The sequence below is a fragment of the Macaca thibetana genome, chromosome 14 (genome assembly GCF_024542745.1).
Source record: "Macaca thibetana thibetana isolate TM-01 chromosome 14, ASM2454274v1, whole genome shotgun sequence".
In the NCBI taxonomy this organism is placed as follows: Eukaryota; Metazoa; Chordata; class Mammalia; order Primates; family Cercopithecidae; genus Macaca; species Macaca thibetana.
In genome coordinates this window covers 74,128,305-74,150,426 of record NC_065591.1, presented here as the reverse complement: position 1 = coordinate 74,150,426, position 22,122 = coordinate 74,128,305, and positions in this window count along the sequence as shown.

The window sequence follows — 22,122 nt, the reverse complement described above, 5'->3', positions numbered from 1 at the left end:
ATGGTCCAGTATGTAGCTTTCTCATAATGGCTTCTTTAACTTAGTAATATGCGTTTCATTTTCATCCCTCTCTTTTTGTTGCTTAGTAGCTCATTTCTTCTCATGGCTGAGTAATATTCACTTGTGCAGATATACCAGTTTGTTTATTCATTCACCTGTTGAAGAACATTTTAATTGCTTCCAGTTTGGGGTTATTAAAACTACTATAAAGATTTGCATAAAGGATTTTCTGTAGACATAGTTTTCAAATCAGTTGGTTAAATATTTAGGAGTATGATGGCTGGATCAAAGGGTAAGATTATGTCTAGCATTGTAAGAAACTAGAAAAATGTCTTTCAAAGTGACTGAACCATTAATATTTTGCATTTCCACCAGCAGTGAATGTGAGATCCTGCTCCTCTGAGTATTAACCAGCAATTAGTATTGTCAGTTTTTAAATGACAAATTATGTTAATCATCTTTTCATTTGCTATTCTCCATCTATATATTTACTTTATTAGGTGTCTGTTCAGGTTGTTTTCATGTTTTAAAATTAAGCTGTCTACTTATTGCTGAGTTCTAAGGGTAGTTATGTAATTTAGAAACCAGTTTTTTCTTTTCTTTTTTTTAAATCAAGGTAAGAGTAGAACTTTAAGAAACAAGTTTTTAAAAACCGGATATGATATTTTGCAAGTACTTTATTCTTACCTGTGGCTTTAAAAATGTTTTCTTAACAGTTTATTTTGCAGAGAAGTTTTAAATTTTAATACATTTTAACTTGTTAACTTTTTTCCAACACTTGGTGTTGTGTGTAAAGACTCATTGCTAAACCCCAAGTCACTTAGATTTTCTCTTGTGTTTTCTTCTAGAAGTTTTATAATGTTGAGTTTTACATTTAGGCTATGATCTATCTTACAATATTTTTTGCGAAAGCTGTAGGATTTTGTTCTAGTTGTTTTTATTTTGTTTTGTTTTGTTCTCTTCTTGTGGGGTCTCTGTTTGTTTGTTGTTAATTGTTTCAGCACAATTTGTTGAAAAGACTACCTCCATTGAGCTGCCTTTGCTCCTTTATCAAAGATCACTTAATTATATCTGTCTGGATCTACTTCTGGGCTCTCTATTCTGTTCCATTGGTCTATATGTCTATTGTTTCACCAAGGTAGTTCTATTTTGCTTACTGCAGCTTTATAATAAGTCTTAAAACTGGATAGTGCGAGTCTTACAAATATGTTCTTTAGCATTGTATTGGCATTCTAGGTCTTTTGCTTTTCCACATGAACTTTAGAATTGGTTTGTAGAGATCTACAAAATAGTTTGTTGAGATTTTGACTGGGATTACATTGTCTTTATGGACCATATCGTAAAGAATCAACATCTTAACAATATTATATTTAAGTCCATGATCATGGTATATTTCTTTACTTATTGAAATATCTGAGTTCTTTCATTAGAGTTTTGTGGTTTTTCACATATAGAACTGTACATATTTTATTATATGTATATCTAAGTATTTTATTTTTGGTGATGTTATAATGTTACTGTTTTTTAAATTTCAAATTTTAATTGTTCAGTGCTGGCATATGGAAAGGCAATTGAATTTTGTGTATTAACCTTGTATCTTGGAAACTTGCTATACTCACTTATTAGTTCCAGAATTTTTTTGGTCATTTTTAAAGGATGTTTTACATAGGCAGTCATATGATCTGTGAATCAAGACAGTTATTTTTGTTCCTTCCCAATTTGTATATGTTTACTCTCTTTTCTGTCTTATTGCATTAGTTAGGACCTCTACTACAATTATGAATAGGAGTGGTGAGAGAATACAACCTTGTTTTGTTTCTGTTCTTAGTAGGAAAGCGTAAATTTTCTTGTTATTAAGTATAATGTTAGTTGCAGGGTTTTTTTTGTTTTTTTGTTTTTTTTGGTTGGTTGGTTGTTTTTGTTTGTTTTGTTTTTTTTTTTTGGGTTTTTTTTGTTTTTTTTTTTTTTGACAAACATCCTTTATTGAGTGAGGAATTTCTCCTCTATTCCTAGTTTAAAAGTTTTTATCAGCAATGGATGCTGGACTCTGTCACATGCTTTTTTTTTAATTGATATGATTGTATGCTTTTCTTCTTCATTAGCAGATTGATGGGATGGATTACAGCAGATCGGTTTTTGAATGTTGAACAGTCTTGCATACCTAGAATAAATCTCACTTGTTTCTAGTGTATAGTTGCTTTTATACATGTTCTAATTGATTTGTTAATATTATATTGTGTGTGTGTGTGTGTTTTTTTTTTTTTTTTTTTTTTTTTTTGAGACAGAGTCTCGCTCTGTCACCCAGGCTGGAGTGCAGTGGCCGGATCTCAGCTCACTGCAAGCTCCGCCTCCCGGTTTTACGCCATTCTTCTGCCTCAGCCTCCCGAGTAGCTGGGATTACAGGCGCCCGCCACCTCGCCTGGCTAGTTTTTTGTATTTGTTTAGTAGAACCGGGGTTTCACGTGTTAGCCAGGATGGTCTCGATCTCCTGACCCTGTGTGCTTTTAAGTCTATATTTACAAGAGATATTAGTCTGTACTTTTTATTTCCTTAATGTCTTTACCTGATTTTGGCATTAGAGTTATGTTAGCCTTATAGAATGAGTTAGAAAGTAAACTCAGCTCCTAGTTTTTGGAAGATGTTGTAGAGAATTGGTATCATTTCTTATTTAAATGGGAAAGAGTTACTGGTGGAAACATCTAGAGCTGGTGCTTTCTATTTTGGAGGGTCATTAATAATTGATTTAATGTATTGTATATTATAAAATACATTATAATAGAATATAGTTGTATATTATATTGCTATACTTGCTTAATAGTTCAAGAAATATTTTTGTCACTTTAAAGGAATATTATACAATTCATTGTAATACATAACATAATTAATATTAAATATATGATTTATATATAATATATTACTATATATAATTCATTGAAAGACACAATCTAGCAAAATTCACACCAATTAAATAGAAAATATGAATAAGTTTATATCTATTAAACAAATGGAATCAATAATTAATAACCTTCCAAAAGAGAAAACACCAGGCCCAAATGGGTTCAGTGGTGAATTGTATCTAGCATGTAACGATGAAATTATACCAACCCTCTACAATCTCTTCCAGAAGAGAGAAGTAGAGAGAATACTTCCTAACCAGCATTACCCTAATACCAAAACCTAACAAAGACATTATAAGAAAACTATAGACCAAATGAACATAAATGCAAAAGGCCTCAATAAAATCTTAGCAAATTAAATTCTAGAATGTATAAAAAGGATAATATACCATGACAAAGTTGTATTTACCTCAGGTATGCAAGGCTGGTTCAACATTCAAAAATCAATTAATTTTAAAAATTAATTTTAAAAAAAGTTTTAAAAATCGATGAATCAAGTAATTCTTCACATCAATAGGCTGAAAAGAAAAAAATTACATGAGTTGCACAGAGGATTGGGCACATTCCAAAAATTAAATTGTACTTGATCATAATCAACTTAGTTCTAACTATCAAAATCCATTCATGATTATATGAATAGATGGGAAAATATTTGACAAAATCTAACATCCATTCTTGATAAAAATCTCAGCAAACAAGGAATAGAAAATAACCTTTCAACTTGAAAATGAGCATGTACGAAGACCCCATAGTCACCATTATACTTAATGGTGAGAAAGTCAGAATTTTTCTGCTAAGTTAAGGAACAAGGAAAGAATGTCTTATCTCAAGGAAAGGATGTCTCATCTCACTGTTGCTTTTCAACATCATACTGGAAGTCCTCACCAATACAATTAGACTAGAGAAAGATATAAAAGAAAGATTGGGAATAAAAACAAAATGTCTTTGATTGTGAATAACATAACTGTGTTTGTAAAAAATATGAAATAATTGACCCAAAAACTCTTGTAACTAATAATAAATATAGCAAGGTTGCAGGATACAAGTTTAACATACAAAAGTTGGTCATGTTCCCATATACCAGCAATGAACAAAATGGAATTTGAAATTAAAAGTTTTGAAGGTATTTTCAAGACTCCCATTCAGCAAGGGTTGAGATATAAACCTCAGTGAGACTCTGGTTATCTCTGTTTTACGGTTAACCTGTTAGCTTTGTGGGCTATTGAATAGCTCTCTCTGCTCTTTAATTTTGCTCATGGCTTTCTGAGCCATAGCAGTATTCTCTCTTTCTGCCTTCCTACTTCTGGTCTTTGATGTGCCACTATGTAATTGGTGAGCACACTTTCGGAAATAATTGGCAGCATGTATGGAATTTGCTGTGAATCTGAGAATCTTCAGAATCATATCCAATATGTTATTTATGTATGGCCATTATATTTTGCTTGCTTTTCATAACACCGGCAAAGCTCCTTACATATGATGGATTTGCTCCTTAGCTTTCAGGATTCACTTTGAAAGGGTTTATAACTTTTTGGAATTTAGTTAAAATTTCCTTTTTAACATCATCAACCCTCTGATGAGATTAAAGTTTCTATTTTTTTTTTTTACCTTATTCACTGTTTTCTTATTTTGATTTGAGAAATGATCTTTTGTGATCCAAAATTGAAACCTGCTTGTTCTATTTTTGTTATTTCTTTCTCATTTAATTGTAGAGTTGAAAATTCATTGCAAACATTCATCTTTTGCCTTTTGACTGGGAATGACCACACTAAAGTATTAAACAAATTTATGGTACTATTATTGCTTATATTTTACATTTTAAAATTAAGAGGCAATAAATAATTTGCCAATTATTCTGAAGGATGTAAGAAAAAGGGTTGAGTTAGAAGCATCATCCATTCTGCCTATAATGTTGAATAACTTATCTCAGAAACACTGTTGACCATAAATAATTTATATGAGTTGCACAGAGGATTGGGCACATTCCAAAAATTAAATTGTACTTAATCATAATCAACTTAGTTCTATCAAAATCCATATATAACTCTCATTGTTACCTATTAGTTACAAGAAATAATTTCAGTACTTATACAAAGCTTCTTTTATAAACATTTATAATACCGAATTTTTAAAAAATAGGTTTAAGAAAAATCCTATAAAAGTACTATGGAAGTTTGAGGAAAGGGCATTTTAGAGACACAGGATGAAGATTTGGTGCCTGAATTCTATGCTTCTTATTTCCTCCAATTTTTTGGGAGGAATCCTGACAAAGGATTATATGCCAGGAAACAAGAGCCAAATAGAGAACAAACTTTCACTTTATTAATGACTAGGCAAACACAGGCCCAATTCAGAGTACTTTGGTGAACTCTACTAGAGAACACATCTAAGGATAGAGACATAAATGAAGCCTATTCCTCTTTATTTGTTGTCCTGAATTTATGAGATTGAATGCCAAGGAGAGCACTGACTTGACTTAGTGACATAGACTGAAATCCAAAACTGAGAAAATGAATGTTCAAGGTCCTACGGGCTTACTGCACAGACGTGCTTATTCTATGGAGGCAAGAAAGACAGAAAAATGCAACTTGCATTTGTTTGGGCTACTCTTAAGGTACACAGTAACCCTAAAGTGGCCCAGCAAGTGATTAGATTCTACTCTATAATAGTACCTGTGTTCCTGGATATACCCATGGAAGTCAATGCACCACACTTTTGATTAACTTTATTGCTTTTATTCGTGATGGTTAATGTACATCAGAATATTGAAGATGGTTAGTTACATTTTTAAGGAAAGGGAGACAGATATGGTACATCATCAAAGGACAACATCTCGGGATAGTGTGTAAGGAGACAGAAATAACCCCAGTGGTTCAAGATCTTTCATTTTAAGCTACTGTAGACTGTGAGTAATTGCTAGAGTGAGAAAATAAGAGATTCTATAGGATTGAGAAATTCTAATAAATTTTATCCTTTTTTTAGTTCTTAAAACTAGAGTTAAAGGTTATGGAACATGTTTTGGAATTCCTTGCAAAATAACTCTGTGTTAATAGACTTCTAGATTATTATCCAGTGCTTCACATAAGATTTGCATTTCAAGACTGCATGCTTGTGCTTGGTCCCTTAGTATCATCCTGCATTTTTGAGTGTTGCTGAAACAGCTGCATTCTATCTGTGCTCTCATCTCCCTGACAGCTGATGAAGAAGAGAGATAATTCCAAAGCAGATTCACAGTTCCAATTCTTTAGTTTGGAACTAAATAGTTTCTTCTCCCATTTGTTTTCATCGAGTCACTTCAGATCTGAAAATTCCTTACCAGAAGTAAAGATGGAAGGGCAGATGATGAGAGCTTACTAGAACTACTTAAGTCTTGAATCAACTATTAGTAATAATAATAAAAACAATTACTTGAAAAATTGTATGCTTTATGTTTAAATTGTATTATTACACAATTGATTTGGTCCTGGTGATTTTGTGATTCATCCTTTAGATTTGCATTTAACTATCTAGTTTTTCATTTTCTTGGAGCTTTTCTAGAGGACTAACATGACAGTTTGGTAAATAAGTAGCCACTAATTTTTCAACATGTAGTTATTAATGACTTACAGATAAATTAAGCAAGGGGTAATATAAGTTGACTTAGAACATTTTATGACCTATTTTTTTGCCACATGAAGAATTTGAAGTGATCTATTATTCTCAGGCTCACAGAAGTATTTTATTCTGACTCATTCACTCTGCAAATGAGAAAACTAAGGCTCAGAGAGAGGTTCAATAATTTAACACCACATGGTTACAAGTATGGTTAGTGGAATCATTGTTTGAACCTCAGTACATTGATATGTGCACCACACAATATTACATTGATCTTCCATAAATGTACCCACTGAGAAATACTGAGAAAAATTTTTAATAAATCATATATATTCATAAGTAACAGAGTTAGTAAATAGAGTTCATTAAGGCAGGATTATATGTATATCTTCCTGGTAGGGTGTTCACTCTTGCCAGACAGATTAAACAAAGAGTTTTGCACAATCCCAATTCTCTGTTGATTCTATTGGTTTTTTTTTTTCATATAATGACATGATTTACAAACTAATGCTTGCATTCACTGTCTAAGTGAGAAAAAGTGAATAAATGTTCTTTTAAGCTCAATAGAAACATGAGATAGCTAAAATGCCCCCAAAGAAACATTGTCAATATTTACATATAAAACATATTAAGGCTAACACACATCTGGACTTAAATGTGGCTGAATATTCTAAGCAACTTTGAAAAACCCTGCCACAATAATTAACGTGGTAACAAATGTGAGAACACATTAATTTTTTAAAAAAGTTTGATTAATTGACTGTTTTTAACTGTGATTTATTTATTCTACTCTAAATGCCCAATTTGCTGTTTATTTTGTGTTTCCAGTTGGTAGGGAAAACATTTTAAACAGTGAAAAGAGAACTGGTGCTAATTTCATTTATCCACTTAAATTCTGTACTATTTGGAGGCAGCAAACTATGCCAGTAGTAGTAGTAACAATGAGTATATGAAAAATAATAATTACATAGTTTATGTTTGGTAACATATATATATATATGTATGTATTTTAAACAAACTTTGATCAAGTGACTACCGTATTCAAGCTATTTTTTTCTCTCATGATTTCATTTTGATTCTGTAGTATAAATACCATTATCTTTTTCTCAAATGTTCATACTAATTCAGGAAGGTAAGCAGTTTGCTGAAGGTCAGAAAAATACTATGTAAGGGACAGTGCTGGGTTTTGAACACAGGTCTCTGTGACTCTAAAAACAATGCTTGTTTAATATGCAACTGTATTTTAGCCTTACACTAATCCTGAGTGGTAATTAGGTCAGATATTCCTATTACTTTCATATTATATATTTATTAGACAGGGTCATCCAGAGAAACACAACCAACAGAATGTATGCATATCTATCTATCTATCTATCTACCTACCTATCTATCTGGCACTAAAAGAGAAAGACATTTTATTAATTTAAATGAATTGACTCATATGACTGTGAGGCAGGCAAGTCTGGAATCTGTAGGGTAAGCGTCAGGCTGGAGATTCAGGTAACAGTAATGTTGTAGCTTTGAGTTTGAAGGCTGGAAAACTCAGGCAGAATTTTTATGCTGCAGTCTGGGAGCAAAATTCTTTCTTTTTCTGGAAACCCCAGTTTTTGCTCTTTAAGGTCTTTAATTGATGAAGCCCACCCACATTATGAAGGGTAATTGGCTTTACGTAAAGTCCACTGATCACAGATTTTAAAAACATTGAAAAAGTGCTTTTAGAGAAACATCCAGTCTAGCATTTCATCAAATAACTGGTTACCATAACCTAGCCAAATTGATATATAAAATTAACCATCACAATATGAGAATCTCAAATTTTTTAGTAGGAAGCTACTGTAGGCAACCTCTAAGATGGCCTCCAAAGATTCCTGCCTCCTGCTCTTCATGCCTCAGTGTAATCCCTTTCCCTTTTGTGTGGGCTGGACCTACTTACTAACTTCTAACCAATAAAAATCAATAAAAGTAATGGAATGGCACTTCAGACATTAGGTTACACAAGATGTGGCTTGCATCTTTTGTGTTCTCTCTTCTCTTGCATGTTCATTCTGATGAAGCCAGTGAACCAGAGTTAATAAGAAAACACATGAGAAACCTAGTAAACACCTTTTCTAAATACCTACTCACAATTTTTCTTGTTGAAGCAATCTGTGTGCTCCAAAATATAATCAGAAATCAAAATCAGCTCCTTATTAAAAAACAGCTTTTTAAACATATACTTTAAAAATTCTCCCATGCATGCCATAACTTAATTGGAGAATATTTTAGTTAGATTACTTTTCACAACCAAATGATTTGATCAAGGGGTGAACATGCCATTTGAGACTCTACCCTTGTCTCAGGTGTACTTTGAGCCCATTTATGTGAGCAAAATTTATGATAAATATATATGCATGGTTCTTGGCCTTGATTTTGGCAATTAGCTGGTAAAATTTGACTGCACAGAAGTGCAGCAGCAGCTTTCAGCAATGGCCCACAGATGGAGCTACTGGATTTGGAAAATCAAATCGGGCTTGGGACATTCTGTCTCGCATTTGTGTAAAAGTATAAAAGTTTACAAATGATCCAACTTCCAGATTATCTCTGGTTTCCTTATAATAGGACAAACCAACTTAGAAACTTCCCTGTGATAAAATCTGCAGCAGCTAAACAGCAAATGGCCTCAGGATTTTTGAGCAAATTCAAAGAATTATATAAAATATTGTTTTCTATCTATTGGGAGAAGTGGTCCAATTATGGTTACTAATATCCAGGAAGCTCATGACTTTTGACAGCATCCTAGCTGTAAGGTCACCAAAATTCAGTGTTGTGATAAAGTGACATGTCTAGGCCATTTGAGGTATATTACAACTATACTTGTCCTCTATCACAGTTAAATACTAACATCTGCACATAACTTACTTGTCTTAAATTATTTAAGGATAATGTTAAATGCATTCCTACACTGGTGGTACATTTTGCTATACTTTTTAGAGATGAGGAGAAGTGCTTGAAATTAGATCTGAGAATTGCATGGCTCTCTCAGTCTAGGTTAACTATATCCATAGTTGTGCTATTAATACATATTATGCTCATTAATACATTGATTCAATTATTTGACAAATATTTATTAAGTACCTGCAGTAAATTGGACAATATTCTTGGTGCTGGACATACATTGGTGAATAAGACACACAAGATCTTTGATTTTTATGAAGCTTACTTCCTAGAAGAAGGAATCTGGCATTGAAAAAACAAACAAACAAAAGAAAACCCAAAACAATTTCAGTTATTTATGTGATATGAGTTTCCCATTGCTGCTGTAACAAATTATTACAAATTCTGGGCCCACAGCTCTACTCTCTGAACTTTGTGGATTTGCCCTTAGGGATCATGGCTCTGACTTCTGAATGATACTTTCTTTTTGATGAAGGGTAAGAAATGTTTGCATATGAGTAGTCGTATCAGCCTGTTTTATGCCTGTAGAATTGCAGGAGTCCAACACTTCTTTTCTTTTATTTCATCTTTTCTTTGTCCCTTTCAGTCCAAGGTGGCAATATTTTTGCTAGCATGACATTCTCGAAACCTCACAAGTTTCTCACGTATATCTCAGGGATTTACTCCATTAGACAAGGAGCTCCTTCACAAATCTTTTCTGGAAAATTCCACCTTTATTCTTGGTTTATGATTAGAGGGCTGAGAGAATCCATGAGTTACATGCCTAATCTCTTCACAGAGCCTTCTGTGTGATTGAATCTCTGACCTTTGATCCTTCTGAGGTACTAACAATAAGTGGTCCAGCCCCATCCTTGATTGTCTCCTACAGCATGTTTCCCTGACAACGAATCTCCTGAATTTAGTGTCTTTTGCCATCTTTTGAGAATTTCCCAGATCAATAGGTACTGGTTCTTTTTTGTTCAATACTTCTTCCCTCAATTTATTTCTTTCTTGTCACATTTTACTATAAGCAGGAAGAAGAAATCAGACTGCAACTCTAGGCTGCACCTTCAATATTTTACTTAGAAATCTCCTCAAATATTCAAATTTATTGCTTATAAACTCTACTTTCCATATAATTGTAGGACACAATTCTTCTAAGTTGTGTTTCCATTTTACAGCAAGGATCCCGAATTCCTCCAATGGTCTTTTTTGCTCTTTTAATTCTGCATATTGACTTTTTATTAGAATTTAGTTAAGTTTGATAAGCATTGAGTACTTGCTTTGTGCTAGGCAATGTGGTAGAAATGGTATGGGTAAGAAAAAGATCATGTCCCTATCCTCAGTGAGTTCATAGTCTAGTGCAAGATATGTTGTGACTTTTATATATAAAAGTAATGACTTTTATATACATATTCCATATATAGTTATTTCATATGTATTTCATATGTTCCATATTCCATATATAGTTATTCCGTATGTAGTGACTTATATATTATATATATATATATTCCATATATATGGACTATATGGTCATTATATATATATTCCTATGTGTGTGTGTGTGTGTGTGTGTGTGTGTATAAGCATTTGGCTTTCCTCAGTAAAAGAGGGTGTATTCATAACTCTTTTTTGTTATGTTTGAATAAGTCTTTTTTTTTTAATTATACTTTAAGTTCTGGGATATGCGTGCAGAACATGCAGGTTTGTTACACAGGTATACACGTGCCATGGTGGTTTTCTGCACCCATCAACTCATCATCTACATTTCGTATTTCTCCTAATGCTCTCCTTCACTACCCCCCCCACCCTGTGACAGACCTTGTTGTATGATGTTCCCCTCTTTGTGTCCATGTGTTCTCAATGTTCAACTCCCACTAATGAGTGAGAAAATGTGGCGTTTGCTTTTCTGTTCCTGTGTAAGTTTGCTGAGAATGATGGTTTCCAGCTTCATCCATGTCACTGCAAAGGACATGAACTCATCCTTTTTTATGACTGCATAGTATTCCATGCTGTATATGTGCCACATATTTAAAAATCTCTCTCTAAGCAAAAAGAACAAAGCTGGAGGCATCATGCTACCTGTCTTCAAACTATACCACAAGGCTACAGTAACCAAAGCAGCATGGTACTGGTACCAAAACAGATATATAGACCAATGGAACAGAACAGAGGCCTCAGAAATAACACCACACATCTACAACCATCTGATCTTAGACAAACCTGACAAAAACAAGCAATGGGGAAAGGATTCCCTATTTAATAACTGGTGTTGAGAAAACTGGCTAGCCATATGCAGAAAACTGAAACTGGACCCCTTCCTTACATCTTATACAAAAATTAACTCAAGATGGAACAAATACTTAAACTTAAGACGTAAAACCATAAAAACTCTAGAAGAAAACCTAGGCAATACAATTCAGGACATAGGGATAGGCAAAGACTTTATGACTAAAACACAAAAAGCAATGGCAACAAAAGCCAAAATTGACAAATGGGATGTAATTAAACTAAAGAGCTTCCACACAGCAAAAGAAACTATCATCAGAGTGAACAGGCAACCTACAGAATGGGAGAAAATTTTTCTATTTTGCAATCTATCCATCTGACAAAAGGCTAATATCCAGAATGTACAAAGAACTTAAACAAATTTACAAGAAGAAAACAACCAACCAACCCCATCAAAAAGTGGACAAAGGATATGAACAGACACTTCTCAAAAGATGACATTTATGCGGCCAAAAAACATGTGAAAAAAAGCTCATCATCACTGGTCATTAGAGAAATGGAACTCAAAACTACAATGAGATACCATCTCATGCCAGTTAGAATGGTGATCATTAAAAAGTCAGGAAACAACAGATGCTGGAGAATATGTGGAGAAATAGGAATGCTTTTACACTATTGATGGGAGTGTAAATTAGTTCAACCATTATGGAAGACAGTGTGGCGATTCCTCAAGGATCTAGATCTAGAAATACCATTTGACCCAGCAATCCTGTTACTGGGCATATACCCAAAAGATTATAAGTCATTCTACTATGAAGACACATGTACACGTATGTTTACTGCAGCACTATTCACAATAGCAAAGACTTGGAACCAACCCAAATGCCCGTCAATGATAGATGAGATGTAGTGACTATTAAGTTAGCAGGATGAAACTATTACTACCAAAAATAATGTTATATCCTATAATAGAAATATGCCCAAGAAGTTAATAAAGGGCAAAGACCGGACACCTAATATAACCTGTAGGGGTAGGGAAAGTTTGAATAGGTTTCTTTCTTAGATGTTATGCCTTTTCTGAGTCTTAAAAGATAAGCAGATTTGGTTAAGTAAAGAAAGAGTACAAGTGAGCATTCTAAAGAAAGAGCACCATAAAATAAAAATGGAGGCATGAAACTTGGTGTTATAATCAAAAACCTCTAAGAAATTTGGTTCCTATACTTTGAATTTTTCATAAATATAACATTTCTTTATCAATACTTATTGTGAAGCATGAATGTCCCAGGCAAGGGCACTGTAGTAGTGAGTCAACGCTCCCATCCAAGGTAAAATGTGAATTGTGGCCAAGAGAAAAATAAGGCTGTCTGTAGTTGGGAAAACAGTGCTGGATGTAAGGTGAGCAAACAGACTTGAATCTTGGAGAACTGGATGAAGTTATTGGTACAAGTCTGACCAAGTGGTTCAGATGTGAGGCTGTTGGGTGGTCCTTGTCACTAGTGCTTGGCACAGAGTTGGGACAGGGGTGTTTTATGACAAGTAGAATCAGATAAAGGAAGAATACTTTTTATTTCTGCTCTTGAACTCTTCAAAAGAAAACAAGGAAATGATTTATAAATCAAAACTAGGATGCCAGGTCTGACATCAATTAATGTGTCATGTGCTAAGAAGTTCCCCTGGTAGATAAACACCAAGCTGATTCAAAGAGTGATCTTGGATAATAAGAGACAGGTAATGACAGGAACATACGCCTTCCCAGATGCAAAAGATATTAAGCAGGGATCAGGAGAGAGTAAGTTGCATGCATAAAGTCTCTGTCCTTCTCTCCTTAGGAATTATCAGGAGGATATGTTTGTAAATTTCATATGGCTAAAGAACTTGAGTTTGAAGGGAGGAGGAATAAAGCATGAATTCAGTGACAACCAGATGCTAAGCATATAACATTTGCATACTTTGGGTAAAACCTCATGATCATCCTATGGAACTAGTTATATCCTGATGGAAAAAAGGGACATCCAGAATGGCTGAGTGCCTGGTCTGAGGTTCATCACCAGCACATAAATGTGAGTCTGCTTAGCTACAAATAGTATATTCTTCCCACTCTACTACACTATCCACTGAAAGTATAGATATTAATTAAAAGAAATTCAGACAGATGACAGGAAAATGCACATTCAGAGTGGGGACAGTGGGTATAAGAATGTAGAAGTGGCCTGGCCTGGGAATTCAGTATAACAGCATTCTGTTCCTGTTTCTGTCATTGACCCAGAGACAGTGATACATTATTCCCCCATCTCTGGGCCTCAGTTTAAACGAGGTATTTGGATAAGAAAAAATGCCAAACTATTTTTAGCTGAAGCAGGCTAGGCTTTGATGGTAATTCGTTAGGTTGGTAATAAATAGTTAAATTTTGCTGTGAGAGGTTTTTTAAAATCATATTAGACTTCTGATGCATCATTCATTCATTATGCTATAACTGGGTGCTCTAAAGGCCCCATTGTCTGCACCTTTCCAGCCCTACCGCTCACTTTCTATGTGACCTTGTTTCTTCATATTTCAGTGTGGATTGCAATAAAATGCACTTCATGGAGTTTTTGCGAAGAAACAAATTGATGTGGGTAAAGTGCTTATACCAAAGTCTGGCACATACAAATAGTTTGATAAATGTAATATTATGCATAATATATGATTATGATTCTGACTACATCTCTACTCATTTACAACAATCTCTCTTCTCCTGGATCAAATTTTTTCCCGTTTTATATACTTCAGTCAACTAGGCCTTGCTGTTTACTAGCTGATTAAAGATAAAACATTAATCATTGATAGTGTTAACAAATTACCATACTCCCCTTCTGAGAGAACATGTTCACATTTTGATAGGATCTTCTGATGTCTGGACACAGAAAGAGCAGTGAAAGGGATCGTTGCATGAGCAAAGACAAAGAGTGGGACACTGACTCTGAGTCCTTTGAGTCTTGTTTTTACCTTTCAGCACAAGCATGACGTTTGAATTGATGGAATAAAAAGAATACTTCAGAGGTCCAGGTAGAGGTTCTCATAAAAAGCCCTAGAGATGCTTAGCAGGTTCTTCTCTAATAGAGGCAGAAACTCTTTATGATGAGATGCGAAACAACTTTGTTTTCTTTTTGCAATCCTTGATTCATTTGAACAGCTAAAATGGTTATTTGTTTGTTTTTAAACTCTGTCTGGAAGGTATACGTTGTTAGGGAATGTTATACATTCCCTAATCTGTAATCCGAGGCATGATCATCTGTGTATCCCTGGACTAAGGCTGTATGGAGGGCTGGATACCTGAGATTAGGCAGAAGCAACAATTAAGGGACCGATACATAATACTGGCTCGTGTAACCAGGAGATAAATGACCCTGAGGTTCTCCTAGAAAAAGGCAGTTTTGAATGGCAGCCTTTGCTTTCTGGAGCCTGTTCAAAAATCATCCACGGACCTAGGCTAGGAAAGTGGGGGATGTCAGAGTCTGTGTGTTCTGTTACCTTAAGTACCTGAAGCAGGTGTCCTATGTTGGCAGGAGTAGATCGGTGCTCAAGATCATAGGAAAGGGTGCGGAGCTTTGTTTGATGCACTCAATTAATTCCTGGCAATTTTATAGAGATTCTATCACCATACAAGGCAGCTCCAGGCTCTCTATAAAATAAATGGCCCATCAGAAGTCATTGGATACATTGTGTAATAAAGGTTGTCAAGTGCCAAGAGTGTTCCAGGGTGGAGTGAGTACAGTATTCATTTTTATGGGAATTGACTTGATCACCTTTGTAACCAGAGAGAATGAACCCAGTAGAAAAGGGACTATATAGAGATAGAAGCAAATAAAGTATTATTCTAGAGGAAAGCAGCAGTGAACAGATTTTGCTTTTAAAGAAAAACTATCTCATTGACGGAAAAGAAAGAAATGAGGATCGTGGTGGTTGTAGAGATCAAAACCATGGATATAGAAATCAAATGGATGTAGAGATAAAAACCATGCAAATATTTTACATAATTAAAACAAAATTAAGTTAGAAGAAGAATTTAAGCAATCGTCAAAGCTGCAAAACTGAACTTAAATATCAGGTTGGTTGCATAACCATATACAAAAAAGTTAAATAAGTTTAAATATGTTGAGATATGCTAGGGAAAAATCAATAATCACTAAGACATCAAACTGGCTTTTTTGCAGTTTTGTTATTGGTAATAACACAATAAGTGGCAAGTAATTTTGTTCCTAACTTAGCAACCAAGGTTTTCAGCATATAAGGGAAAAAAATACAAACATAGAAAATCAGATAATTAAACATTCACTATGATTTTATATTTGAATTGAAAATATCAGCACAAATTTGTTTAGTTTTGTCTCAAAGATGTTTATTCCTTAACTGCTAAAATGGACTTATAAGCAATGGAAAATTCAGTAGCAATAGTTACGTCTTGTTTATGTTTGTGATTTCTGAATGTTATTTTCCATGCAAGGCAACTAGAAGCTAGGACTTCAGTCTGGGACAGGAAATGTATCTAATGAGCCTGGAATATCTTACTGTTTCAGAAGCAGAGAAGCTCTCAGAAAGTGTCAAGGATTTTTGAAAATGATCTAGGATTCATATAAAGGGCTCCCGCTAGCTAAAATGGAATAATCTGAACATGAAAGAGAATAATGACAATGGACTGAAATATAACAACCTAGATAAATCTATGAGTAACAAAACTCAAAAAAACCCACAAAATATTTTGTTATATTTGGAGGTTATTTGGGCACCAACTTATTAGTCTGAAAATCAATAAAATAATGTATCAGTCATTTGTGCTTACCTTCATGAATTTTATTTCAGGGCAATGAAATGGTGAGAAGGCAATGTTCTTATTTGTAGAAGAATTGGAGTTAATAAACACAGAAGGAATAATGGATTTAGAAAATTACCATTTGAGATCCCTAATGGGGAAAAATAGTTTATGCAAAGATTATCAATGGGTATTAAAACTAATAGGCAAAGAAAATGGATGGATTACACTGAAAACACTTGTACCTAATAATCTAAACACTTCTAAACTAAAAGTAGGGCAATCAACCATGATGTGTTTCCTAATAAGATATAATAGAAGCCATATATGTATACAGTTTCATCATGGAGGTATGAGGTATTCTTGCAAAACCAAACAAGACAAAAATGAACAAACAAATAAAGCCCTGAGTGCAGTCAAGCACACAGATCTAGCTACTAATGTTCTAGAAATGTGGGAGATAAAAGAAAAAGCTAAACACCATGGGAAAATGATCAGTTAAATTAAAAATGTGGAACAATATACAGGACAAATGACACATTTCCTTTAAAAAATAAATGGCAGCACAAGGATAGATTTTAGTAGGGATCCACAATGGAAAAGTCTAGGAGTATAAGAAAATGTAGGTGCGTATGTGAAGACAGTAGAAATAAACTTTATGCAGACCAGGATCAATAGCAAAGAAATAAGGTCTGGGAAGAAATCAACAGGTAGAAAGGCAGGGGAGGGAGGGTCAATAGAGTATGTGGGAAAACAGCCTGTTACATGGCAAGAGTGACGTTGTTTTGAAGGAAAGTTGCCATAATTACTGATGTTTGACCTTCACACACCAAAGTGTTCTGGAGTTAGTTCTTTAAACAATGCCTGAAGCATAGATAACCTTTCATCAATATGCATACCTATTCTCCTCAGTGGTCATGAGTCTTGGCAAGAAAGCCTGAAGATATGATCAGCTGCACAGCTTTTACTCTCAAAGCTTGCTATATGAATAATACTTTCTGGAGGGCAGGTGTGGTGATTCACCATCTCCCAACCACCTGAGACATTGCTTCTGTTTATAATTCCCTGTTATATGTTTCTCTCTACAAAAAGGTATTTGTCAGCCTCTTTCTTTGGCCTCTCAGCTCCCTCATCATTTCAGGGTGGTAGGTTTCCATAGACTTGCTCACTGCCGAACAGAATAGAAGTCGAAGTGTTTTAAATCTGTAAATTGCTTTGGGCAGTATGACCATTTTTATAATATTGGTTTTTCCAAGTAATGAGCATGGATTTTTAAAAATCTACTTGTGTTGCCTCTGATTTCTTTCAGTGTTTTTTGTAGTTCTCCTTGTAGAGATTTTTCACCTCCTTGGTTAGCTGTATTCCTAGATTTTTTTTTCTTTGTGGCTGTTGTGAGTGGGATTGTGTTCCTGATTTCATTCTCAGCTTAGACATTGTTGGTATATATAAATGCTACTGATTTTTGTACATTTATTTTGTATCATGAAACTTTGCTAAAGTCATTTATCAGTTCTAGGAGCTTTTTGAAAGAGTCGTTAGGATTTCCTAGGTATAGAATCATATCATCAGTGAAGAGAGATAGCTTGACTTATTTTTAATTTGGATTCCTTTTGTTTCTTTCTCTTGTCTGATTGCTCTGGCTAAGACTTCCAATACTATGTTGAATAGAAATGGTGAGAGTGGGCATCATTGTTTTGTTCCAGTTCTCAGGGGAATAGTTCCTATGAAACTACCAACGTCATTCTTTACAGAATTAGAAAAAAAAATTCCAAAATTTATATGGAACCAAAAAAGAGCCCAAATAACCAGGGCAATCTTAAGCAAAAAGAACAAAGCTGGAGGCATCACATTATCTGACTTCAAACTATTCTATAAAGTTATAGGAACCAAAATAGCTTTGTACCAGTCCAAAAATAGACATACATACCAATGGAACAGAATAGAAAACTCAGAAAGGAAGCCTCACACCTACAACCATCTGATATTTGACAAGGCCAACAAAAACAAGCAATGGACAAACGACTCTCTACTCAATTAATAGTGTTCGGACAACTCTCTAGCCATATGCAAAAGATTGAAGCTGGACCCCTACTTTTCACCATATACAAAAATTAACTGAAAATGGATTAAATATTTTAATGTAGGACGTCAAACTATAAAATCTTGGAAGACAGTCTAAGAAATACTCTTCTTGACATCAGCCTTGGCAAATAAATTTTGGCTAAGTTCCCAAAAGCAATTGCAACAAAAACAAAAATAGACAAGTGGGACCTAATTAAACTAAAGAACTTCTACACAGTAAAAGAAACTGTCGACAGAGCAAACATACGACCTACAGAGTGGGAGAAGATATTCCCAAACTATGCATCTGACAAAGGCGAATAGCAACAATCTGTACAGAACTTACACAAATCAACAAACAAAAAACAAATAATCCCATTGAAAATGGGCAACAGACCTGAACAGACACTTCTCAAAAGAAGACATAAAGTGGCCAACAAATATGTGAAAAAGTGCTCATCATCCCTAATCATCAGAGACATGCAAATCAAAACCAGAATGAGATATCATCTCACACCAGTCAGAATAACTATTATTAAAATGTCAGGAAACAACAGCTCCTGGTGAGGCTGTGGAGAAAAGGGGATGCTTATACACTGTTGTTGGGAATGTAAATTAGTTCAACAACTGTGGCATACAGCTGGAGGTTTCTCAAAGAACTTAAAACACAACTACCATTTGACCTAGCAATCCATTTCTGGGTACATACCCCAAACAAATCATTCTGTCAGAAAGACACAGGCACTTGTATGTTCATCATTGCGCTATTTACAATAGCAAAGACATGGACTCAACTCAGGTGCCCATTAATGGTAGATTGGATAAAGAAAATGTGGTACATATACACCATTGAATGCTATGCAGCCATCAAAAAGAATGAAATCAGTTCATTTGCAGCAACATGGGTGGAGCTGGATGTCATAGTTTTAAGCAAATCAATGCAGGAACAGAAAACCAAATGCCACATGTGATCACTTACAAGTGGGAGCTAAACTCTGAGCACACATGAACATAAAGATGAGAACAAAAGACACTGTGGACTACTAGAGGGTGGAGTGGGGAGTGGTTATAAAACTACCTATAGGGTACTCTGTACACTACCAGGGTGATGAGATCCACATTCCAAACCTCAGCATCATGGAATATTCCCATGTAACAAACCTGCATATCTACTCCCTGTATCTAAAATTAAAGTTGAATAAGAAAAAAGGAATTGAAAGTGTTAGGGGAAGGGGAAATAAGGACCTGAGAAAGATAATATGTTAGTGAGTCAGGCTGAGGTAGAATACTGAAGCAGGTGACTTCTACGGTGGAACAGATTTGCAAATGATATTGTTTATTATGTGTCCCTGTGGATTACGGACTGAAGTTCAAAGGAGGTAAAGACTTTGGAGTGAAGAAGGTTTAAGGTTAAGACCTGAAGTTTTTAAGAGCCATGTGTATGATTTTGAAGTGAAAAATGAAAACAAGGGCTGGAGAATCTAGAGACTACATTGAATAAAGAAGAGTTCTTAAGATGTTACATGTTGATAGTCGGGAGTAAAGGAAGAGGTGAGAGGTCATGAGTTTCAGTGGATGATGATTGTTGATGGGGAAGTAGAATGATGATGATCTGGAAATGGCAATGGGAAATCAGAAGAGTACCAAGAGGAAGTGTTCAGTAAGAGGGGTGCAGGAGAACCCACGTGTATTTGATAAAAAAGTGATTGAATAGTTTCTTCTGGAGAAGACAGTATTTAAGTCCTCAGGGGAGAGCTGGCCTTTAGTTAAGAATGGACTAGGTACAGAAGGAGTAAAAACAGGATAACCCAGGGGAATTTTTTTTTTTTTTAATAGTGGAAATTGGTTTTCAGATAAATGAGTGGAAAATGTAGGATGAAAATTTGTCAATAAAATACATAGACAAGCATGGAATATAGGAGAGGGTTGAGTGAATTTCAAGATTGAGGCATATAGAATTTGGAATTGAATTTCCACTATATTTGCCTTTCCTTTGTGGGGATAGATATGGTGGGCTGACAAAAGGTTGGTTTTATTGGCCAAGATATAAAGCTAATGAGCTCATAAGTGGCTTCTGGCCCCAAAGAGCAAGACTTTTTCACTGTCTCATTTTGGTGCTAATTAGATCGAGCCAGGAATAGGCCCTAAAAGAGTACAGAAATAGGAGCCTGGGATCATCTAACATACTAAACCAAGGAATACTCTCCAAGCAGAAAGAGTTTTGCTGCTCCTAATCCACCTGAATTTGGCTACTATAGGTTTTTAAAAGATGTTTTAGGAGTAGAAATCCAGAAACTCGGTAGAGACTCAGGTTTCTACTCCTAGAACATTTAAAAACAATAAATAAATAAATAAATAAATAAATAAATAAATAAATAAATAAATAAAACTATGGTGGCTGTGCTATCTCTGAGCTTAAAATCTGAGCCTCATTTACCTTGCCTTAATAATTCCTATTGTATAGAACTATTGTATAGACTGAAACTAATATATACAACAATCCTGGAAGAGCACCAGACACATTTTCAGCTCTCAGTGAATGGTGAATATTACCTCTATTATCACTATTACTGTCACTACTACTACTCACCTACTTACTGATCAGAAACTTTATGGCATTAATATATGGTTCCTCCTAATGTTTCCACCTAGCCATTACTTCTCTTTTTTTATTCCTCATAATGTACAAGATAGTGATAAAATATATTCAATGAATGAAGATAATTCTAAGTTTGTACCCGATATATCTTGAGAAATTTTGTAAATTCTGAGATTTTTATATATTCTGAATTTTTAAATAAATTTTTCAATACTAGTGTAATATATGATTAATCCTATAGAAGAGGTACTTATCTACATATGGTGAAAATCAAAGTTGATTCAAGAAGAAGATAGGGTTAAAAACACCTATTACCTAAGTATCTTGTTCTAACACATCGGAAGAGGTCGTACATGATTTAAATTCAGGACTTGGCAAAATTTAAAATTACTAATAGATTAACACAATTGTTTTGGATTAGTATGAAAACTAATGTAATTCTAAATTACAATCACTCATTTTGATTGAGCCATAGTACTATATACTAATGTATACACAAATGCAATAAACAATAAATGACCTTCAAATTTTAAATTACTCAGAGTTCCAGAATGGAGCTTGTTGATTGGTTGGATGGCTTGAGATTATTATTTTTTTTTAATTCTGTTTTTGTCCAGAAGCTCTTCCAAGCATTAAGATTGTCAAGCTTCTACTCACATGCCATTTTAAGATATTCAGAGATTAACAAAATATTGGATTGAAAATGAACCTTAAAATTCATATAGCCCAATGATCTCTTAGCTCTTAGCAATTCCGTCCTTATAAAAATAAGTTACATATATTAGAGACTCACAGCAACTCTTTAAAGCAGGTAGAATAATGATAATTAATTTTTACAGATGAAGAAACTGAAGATCAGACAGGCAAAGCAATTTCTCAATTGGAGCCTAGGACTTGAATTCAGATCTTCTGACTCTAGATGATTTAATCATTTTATGACATATTTTTCCTAATAATGGGCTTCAAGAATGGAGGAAAAAAATAATTTATTGAGCAATATGTGAAACAGTTAATGAGGTTAATTGGTAAGCTTGCCATTT